Source organism: Notamacropus eugenii, chromosome 1 (genome assembly GCF_028372415.1).
Source record: "Notamacropus eugenii isolate mMacEug1 chromosome 1, mMacEug1.pri_v2, whole genome shotgun sequence".
NCBI lineage: Eukaryota > Metazoa > Chordata > Mammalia > Diprotodontia > Macropodidae > Notamacropus > Notamacropus eugenii.
In genome coordinates, this window is record NC_092872.1 from 317,026,983 (window position 1) to 317,036,581 (window position 9,599).

Genomic DNA, 9,599 nt, shown 5'->3' on the forward strand with positions numbered 1-9,599 from the left:
TGGTCTCCAGTCACCCCCTATATCCCTACATTGGAGGTGATCTTGGTCATCTTCCTAATGGAGGGGAGTAGAAAGTGCCTGCTCTGTCTACCCTTACAGCTGCTGTGGGATCAGTTTTATGTTTTAATATGACAACAATATTTCCAAATAGTTAGTTAACAACCTTTCAATTTTCATAATTGAGAGCCAAATTGTTTTTACTATAAGACAGGGTTAACAGGCTTAATAAAATAACATAGTTGATTTTAAATAATATTTTTTCACTCTTTCAACAAAATTCAGATTAAAAATGGCTTTTTCTAACACCCTCTCTGGCTCTCTATGGTAATTAAAGTTTTACAATATAAAACAACTTAATAACTTAGAAATACAATAATAACACAAACAGTAAACTTCAGATGACATTAATTACACTTCCAAATTGTCACAGGTAAAAACTATTGATAGAAGCTTGGGCTTATCAAGTGCAGAAGCTGACTGGCTTCTTACCTCTTAGTGTCCTGGCCCATCCCCCTTTGTCCTCTCCTCACAGTTGCAGAATCTGACTGTGGGACTGTCTGAGTCAGGGATTTGGGAAGGAAGTAGAAAGAGGGCACTGCTCATTGTGTGGGAGAGACTAAGGATCAGGGAGTGCTGAGAGGTTGTAGAGTTTAGCATCTGAATTAACGGACCAGGGGGGCCATTGAGGAGGGAGATTTGGTGGATAAGGAGTAGGGTCTCTGAGGACCCTATGAGCTTCCTGATTGGAATTGCTCAGTTTCAGGGAACTTGGAGCAGAAGCTCCAGGTTCCAGGATGGTGTTGGAGCAAGGACTTGTGAAATTTGACAGGAGAGGTTCATCTGCTTACCTAGAGGGGTGCCCAGGATGCCCAGGGGCCCGCTGTTGACAATGGAGCCCCTGCTATAGCTTATGTGCCTCCCCTTCCTTCCTTTTGCAAGGTGATGGGGGGTAACTCAAATTCCTTACCATTTTTCAGCACTCTCTTTCCTTAATCTGATTTGGGATGGGAGGAGTTAACAAAACTGCTAGAATGTTTTTGGCTGCTCTGACTTTTCACTGTAGCCCTCATCTGGTTAGAGCTGGGATCACAGGGAAGAGGATCTTAAGCTTTTTTTTTTTTTTTTTTAACTTTTTCTCAAGTAAACTTCACTTCTGTGTCCATTCCTTAAAAGCTTCTGTGAAAGTTGGTACTTTGAACCCGCCAGTCAAAATGAGTGGAACCCTGGAAGAGATCTGTTAGCTCCTAGTCCTCTCTCCTTCATAATGGAGAGCTCAAAGCTTTGTCTCTGAGGCATCTTTTTTTTCAGATCTATGCATTTCCTCAACTTATCTTAGTGCCAAATAGTATGATAAATTCTGAATTATCTTAGACATCAAATTAGGAGAGAAAACATTTCACTTAACATATAACCAGAATAAATTCAATTACCTGGATCCAAATGATATTACACAGACTCTAGGGTTATGATTTTAATGCTAATGCAAATGTACCTCAATCATAGAGCTTAAGAGCATGTTTATTTTAGTTCAAGTCTTGTAAAGAAGCCATAGCTTATTATTCTACTCAGAACTCTCTGAGATTTAAAAAAAATGAATAGGGGTCTCATATAATTTAGTCTAGTTTCCAATTTTAACACAAATTAAGCCTTTGGTTGTACTCATACAAACATTTTCTCTTTCTGTTACCCAGGAAAGGGTTAAGTGCTACTCCCATTCCAAAGTGCAGCCTTGAAACATGCCTCTCTTTGATCAGTGAAGTGACTTTTTTTCTTTTAGATAGATGTGAGGAGAGAAGTCTCCCCCTTCCTCTTTTTCCTGTCTGTTCCTCTACTTCCAGAACTTGGCTAGATCTAAGGAAGGAAGGAAAGAAAGAGAGAGACAGAGTGAGAAAGAGAGACAGAGAAAGAGATTGAGATTGTTTGTTTGTCAGCAAACTTTCTTTAAGAGACCATTAATCTTTCCAGCCCAGGCACAATTTTTTTTTCTGGCTGGCTGCATTTTAAATTTTACAAGGTAGCAGACTCAGAGATTTTTACACAGACACAGAGCACACAAATACAAACAAGAAAACACAGATAGTGATAACTATTATTAATCCTCTAGATTATACTGAAACCAGGTTCTACTATAGCTGGAATGGGAGTTGGGACTGAATGCCAATAAGCTTAAGGAAATCCCACCCTATAGCCACATTCATCTCTTCAGTGGTGTCCACTAGAGGGATGAAGAAAAATAATGAGTTTAGAAAGAACTCCCTGCAAAATTCCCAAAAAGATTGCTCTCTCAAATTCTTGAGGGAATTTGCCAGGCCACGTGGGCCCTGGGTGCTATGGCCCACAGCATCCAGTCAAGCCTTCCTAAGTCCTTGAAGGACCTCCCAGCTGATAGAAAGAGAAACGATAGGCTTACTTGTAGATTATAGGGGGTCCCAATCAGAGACTCTGCTCCACCTGGAGGAGAGGGGGGTCACAGTCAGAGATCTGGCTCATGCGGGGATGCCAAAAATTTGTTTTGGTTTGATGGTGTGTTGGGGTGACACTATCTCACAGAATTCAGAGCGGACCACCTCTAATCCAAATATAGGCATTTATTCAGGATTGACACACCTCAGAAGTTGGCTAGGTTCCAAGAAGAAAGATGGATTTTTATAGGGTAAAGATGCGATTACACAATAGAACTCATGAATATTAAAGAGTCAGGAGGCATTTGCTAAGGGATTAGGTACCAGGGACGGGTCCATTCAGTGGTCAAAACATCCTGGCTGTGCTACCCTCTGATTGGCTAGCTATTGTGATACTGTCTGGTCAAGATGGATAGTTAGGTATCGTGGTCCTGTCTTGGGCTAAATGGATGAGGTGACTGTGGTTGAGTAAAAGAACACACCTGTTCAAATATGTGAATTGGTTCTGAGGGCAGGGGCTAGCTAGGGGCAGTGGTTATATTGAATCTGGGGACCTGTGGTGTTGTCAGAAAAGGACATGCCTGCTGTTCAGTAGGACCCATAAGGAAATTAGAATATTGAAACTGGGGGCTGCTTTACTAGGATTCCATCATAACTGTAGAAATAGTGAATACTGACTCGTTCACTTCATAAATATATTTTATAGCTAATATTCTAAATAGAATGGCCTAGAACGTGATAACAAAATGTCTCCTTGTATAAGAGGCAAAGAAAAAGTGGGTAAAAAGGCTGAAATTGTTAACACTATTCCTCACCCTTTTCAGAATAAGGCCAATACTTTAAGGTTACAAGTTAATCAGATATACTATATTCATGTGTTCATTAAAAAACAAACATATGAACCTAAAATATTCTAGTTGTATTATTTAATCTAGGTTTGTACTAGACGAAATAATATGCAGTATTAATCTAAGTCACCAGGAAGAGAAAATATGTAGATTTTATTCCCTACTCCTTGAAAAAGATTGGATTAGGATTCATGAAAATTAAGGTTTAAGTCCTAGTACTGTTACCAGCTTTCTGTGTGACTTCAAATGTTTGCTCGGAGAAGAGATAATTTAGGAGAGTTTTTTTGTTGTTGTTGCTAATTCAAATATTTAAAGGGTTGTCATCAAAAGTAGTGTTCCACTTAGTGCCAAAGAGAAGAAATAGGAAGCTACAAGGAAGCATATTTTGACTAAATATAAAGGGAACTTTTTGAGAAATTAGAACTTTGAAAAGAGGAATGGACTGCCTTTGAGGTAGTGAGCTCTCTTGTCACTAAAAATCTTCAGGAAAAGTATAGAGGACTCCTTGACGAGAGTATTGTTGAAGGAATTCATGTATTAGATAGGAATTAGACAATATCCTCTGAGGTCCTTACTAACTCAGTGTTTTTGGATGGCTCTGCCACCTTGTGACTGTTTCTTTGTCTACAAAAAAATAATCTCTAAGATTCCTCAAAGCTCTACTATTCAGTGATATTTGTTCAGGGATATAAATGAAACATTTTTCTCTTTTCTCTTTCTTTCCTTCTCTCCCTCTATCTCTCTCGCTCTGTCTCCCTTTCTTTCTTTCTGTCTGACTCTGTCTCACCTCTATTTTATCTAAGTGCACTTCAGACTTCTTATATTCTTTTTTGTGTCTTAGACATCCCTGGTTTCATAAAATTTCTTTATTGTCAGTGTCACCTTCTGTTTACTCATATTTTCAGCCTTTCCTGAATTGGAACATTTGTCGCAGTCTGCTTCCTGTCACTTTTGTACTCTTAGATGGTGGGATCTTGCTTCATTTTAATCTGTATTATCTGGACTCCCATCTTTGGTTTGTACTAGTACTATTGTCTGTGTTTAGAATGCTTGCAGGTAGGTCTGAGTTCAAATTGTTTCTCAGACTCTTAGTAGCTGTGTGATCCTGGGCAAGTCACCTATCTCCTGTTTGTAATAGGGACACATTGGAGAAGGAAATGGCAAACCAGTCTAGTGTCTTTGTCAAGGAAACCCCATGGACAAAATCCATGGGGTAAAGCAGTGCTGGACATGACTGAATGACTGAACAGCAGCAGCAGCAGCAGCAACAACAGTGTACAGTTCACTAAGAACATGGGGTGACACAGGTCAGAGTGCTGCAAAGAGCCCCTAGAGGATTTCAGATTGATTTGTAACAAACAAAACCATTTAAGGTAAATCAACCATAACTGCAAACCAATCTGATAATACAATCTGTACTCTGCTTTTGTGCTACTCTACCTGTCTGAGAGGATTATTGATTATCTGTTTTCTAGTACCAACATTGGTCATTACAATTTTATTAGGATTTAATAGGCCATCAGTCTTGAAAACTGATAAGAATACAGAAATATATTTGGGATTTTGAAATTTTTATTTCACCAAGTTTCATGTGATCAATTCATCTTTCTCTTGTGGTTATTTAAATGATAGTAGAATATTTTTTCCTTGTTGTATTTTAGTTTCATAAACTTTCACTCAACGAAAAGTTAATATAGCCAACAGTTTAGAATTGTTTTTCCCCTTATTTGATATTTGGGAAAGCTCTTGTAATAAAGGAAAAATAAGTATCTCAACAACTTAGCAGACAAATACAAAACCATATCTCATAGCCATAATGATGATGATGATGATAGTAATAATAATAATAATAATAACCATGAGGTATATAATATGTAAAAGTTTCTAATTAAATTAGATGGAGCTTGAACAAAATGAGCAAGCCATTTCACATCTTTGGGTCTCAGTTTTCTCACATGTTCTCTCATTTTTCCTCCCTAAAGTCCTCTCTGGTTTCAAATCCTATGATCTTCTGGACTTAAATGAGATCTGTCTAGTAATCAAAATAATAAGAAATCTTCTATGGGTGACCCATCGTGGCTTAATGTCACTGCAAAACTTTTATTGGATGTTAGACATTTTCCTCAGATTTTTTAAAAATAAATTTTCATGGTCCTTCTACTCTAAAGATCTATCTAGGTAGACACATTCACTTGTAGTCAAGTGAAGTCAACCGGCATTTATTAAGTTCCAACTACATGTCAGTCACTAAACTAAGTATGGGGGATTCAAAGAAGGGCACAAGAGAGTTCCCCAGCTTCAAGTCACTCCTGTTCTAACGGGGGAGACAACAAACAAACAACTATGTGTACATAAGATAAATGTTCAATCTTGGTTCTGAGAAAGAAGTTAAAGACCTTTTGCTGATTGTCATGGTAAGACTGTTTTGTGGGGACCATTAGCAGTGTGTGCTTGGATAGCAGGGAAGAGTATTGATGTTACTTGTTTCCCATGTGAGTGGCTGTGGTGGGATGATCATTTTTTAGTTCTATCCATAAGACTGGTATTAAAGGCTCAAATATTCAGGCTGCAATTTCTCTTTTCAGTCTATTGATCCACTCATTGATGCAGTTTCCTCTCCAAACCATACAGAGTACTTCCAAAGGGGAGCTGACCCAGTCAATACTGACCATGCAGGCCAGCTGGGGAAGAACAAGAAGCCTTTTTGGATAGAGGTGTGTGGATTATTTACAAATGGAGTTTTCAGGGAAAATTCTTCCTCAATAAATGTGAAAGAAAAACATGCTGATTAGTGGCTATTCCGCAGTTTATTAACCATTTTTTTCTACTATGGTGCTAGCAGTGTACCTTCTGACCATAGTTTCAATAAGATCCAAATCTCTCTTTCTCCTCCAAAGAGAAGCTTTGAATTTTGTGAATGGTAGAAGGCCACATACTAGGGAATGAGCAAGCTGCTTCTTGGTAGGCATGAACCAAATAAAAACAACTGACAATTACAAAGGGCTTTAATTTTTTAGGGTATCTCCAAAGCTATTAAAGTTTAAAATAGCACAAAGACTTTTAGGACACCCATGTGGAACACCACATAGCCCTGCTACTACTTTCTGTCCTCAAACATTTATTAACTACGTGATCCTGAGCTAGTCACATCACCCTGTTTGCCTCAGTTTCCTTATCTGTAAAATAAGCTGGAGAAGGAAGTGTCAAACCACTCAAGTATCTTTCCCAGGAAAATGCCAGATGGGGTCATGATTCATTGCTTGTTCCTGCTGCTGTTCTTCCTTCATTTCTTAAAGATGACCAAGGATATTAAAAAGGTGATTTCTTGACTTGCAAGTGAATTGGATTTAAGTGAGGCAGAACTATGCAGAGTCAACAGCCTCATTCTCCTCCAGAATCATCAGAATGTAGAGGCAAGATATAGATTAGAATGACTGGAGATGGCTCCAGATGCAGTGGGAGACCTTGGCCTTTTTAAGTTAAGGTCTTTCCCAAGTCTCATTTTGTCTGAGGCAACACCCATTCAGAAGCTAAAAGCTAGAATGGTTGATCAAGAACAATAAAGGCTAAACGATTCATTGCAGAACATTTTTGGTGGTGGTAGAACTGGAAATAAAGTAGATATTTATCCATTGGAGAATGGTTCAATGGATTGCATAAAAACCAACAAATAAGAAGATTTCATATGGAGGTGAGAAGACTTAAATGAACTAATGCAGTATAAAAGTAAGCAGAACCAGGAAAACAATATACAGAATGACTTACCGCAATGTAAGCAGAAAGAATAATAAAACAAAACTGAATGTTGTGTAACTAAAATGACCTAATTAAGCCCCAAAGAGAAATTGAGAAAACCTACTTCTCTTCCTTCATTGAAGAGGTGAGTGGGGGATAGAATGTTGTGTGTACCATCAGATATGGTTGATAAGTTTGTTTGTCTTGTTGAACTGTTTTTTTTTAATAGTTGTTACCAAGAAATGTTCAATGAGGGTGGAGAAAGATAATAAATTAAACATTAAATTAAAAAATTTAAGAAATCTTTTTAAGGCTAAAAAGAATGATAATGAATGAAGTAACCAAGACCTGCAATGTGTAGATCTTCACAGAACTGCTTCAACACCTTAAAGTACATTTGATCATTCTTATTTTGGGGCTGTTTCCAGCAAGATCTGAGTTTAAATCCTGCCTGAGGCACTTACCTAGCTGAGGCACTTAATCTTTTTCTGCCTCAGTTTCCTCATCTATAAAATGGAGGTAACAATAGCACCTACTTCCCAGGGTTGTTGTGAGGATCAAGATCACGTATGTAAAGTGCTTTGCAAACCTAAAGTGCTATATACGTGTTGGCTGCTACTGTTGCCACTTTCTGCTGTCAACCAGGTGATCTGACTACACAAAGTCTTGGGATGTTACTGCCCAGCTGTTCCCATGGCCCCATCTCACCCAGCTTGTGTGATCCTATTTTTCCCTTCTAACCAAACTCAAATCAGATTTTAGGGTCTATAAGTAATTTCTTTTGTATCAGTATACTATTTACCTTTAAAAGTATTACTCTATTAGCTTAGATATTTAATAGTTGATTATGCTATTTTCATTGTATTAGTTTATTTACTTCTATTTAAATATAATTTGAAAAAGGACAATGGGTACAATCAACTGGTTGGTTACTATATAAGGGAGAAGTGACTTTTATAATACCATTTTCCCTTTAAAAATCTTTGAAGGCAGTATCTGGAAATTAAGGTATTAAACCTATTGATTTACAGCTATGGGAAGAGACAGGATTGTATAGTGAACCTGAGTAGTATGGACCATATTTATTTAGGATTTGTCTTTATTTGGACATGAGTTGGAATGTTTACCTTTGTACTGTGTATGAGGAAAAGAATTAGTAGTCAAATTAATGATGTAAATCTAATTAATTATGTACCTGTGGAGAAGATTGTAGAGGAGGAGCTCAATTAAATTATTAGAACAGTTTTCATGCCCTCTAAAGTATTTTAAGGACCATTTATATGAGATAATTAATATTCTAATTTCGAAGTCATTCTTATCTATTTATTAAAACAGGTCCACCTAAGAGATTCAGCTTCTCTGAATAACTTTAAAAAAACACTGCATAATTCCAGTTGGTCTTCTTTAGAGTAAATTCCACAGTGGTGAGATTTTTATTATACATAGCGGGGTGTAGGGTGTGTTCAGGGAGGACCAGTACCAGTACCTTTGGTGTGCTGGCTGCTGAGCCCTTTTCAGGGCTCTTTCCACCTTTGGTGTCCACCTATTCCACCTAACTCTAACCTGTGGCTCCAAGAAGCTGCAGCATGCACAGCAGCCACACCTGGGTAAACCATTTTGGCAGATGGGCCAAACCAGGTTGAGGGTAACCAAGGATTCTCAAACCCATTGGTGAGTTAGGGGGGTATCTACCTCAAGCATGTGAAGCCTCCATCTGGTGGAATGGGTGGACAAGAACAATTTGTTCCAGTGGCCATGAAGGCAGATAAAGCAGGTGATGTGGAGCACTTAGAGCTTGGTTAGACGCTGAAGACTCCAAGGTCATCCACTGCATCCTGAGTCATTGCCAGTCGTCTTGGCTCTGTCCTGCCACTGGACTTTGATGAGTCTGGAAGAGAGAGTGAGTCTCATGACTTTGTGCAACTCTGCCTCACTTAAATCCAATTTACACACGAATCAAAAGACAAAAAAAAAAAAAGATTATACATAGGAAAAGTCACAACAAAGTCCATTTTTATCATATGGCAAAACCTCCCCTGTGCCCACAGTACAACCCCATAATAAGTGTACTAGTTGAATATCTTTATGGAAATAAGCTTTGCCATCAGCCACTTAACTGCCAACTTATGTAGGACATTTCAGGAACATTTATGATTGAATACACAAGAAGCCTTGAGGAGGTGATGAGCTATGTAGTCTTCGACAAAAACAATCAATCAACATTGATTAAGTACTTCCAAAGTGCCTGGCACTGTGCTAAGTGCTGGGAATATAAAAAGAGGCAAAAGACAATCACCTAATGCTTCTGAGCCTCTATTTCCTTATGTGCAAAATGAGGGATTTGGACTTGTTGATCTCAAAGGTCTCTGCCTGGTGGGTACAAAGATAATGTGACGTTCAGCTTCCAATGACTGATTCCTATTGACAAGCTCTGTGAAGGATAACTCAGGCACAACCAGCTAGGAGCTACCTACCTGATAATAACAAACAACTGCATCAATTATTAAAAAAAATCAGGCCTCAAATGCTATGGTAATTAGGTCTAGTTTTGAAACCTCAGTAAAATATATCTATTCTACTCTACTTCAATGGATTTGTGACCCAGTAATGTGAA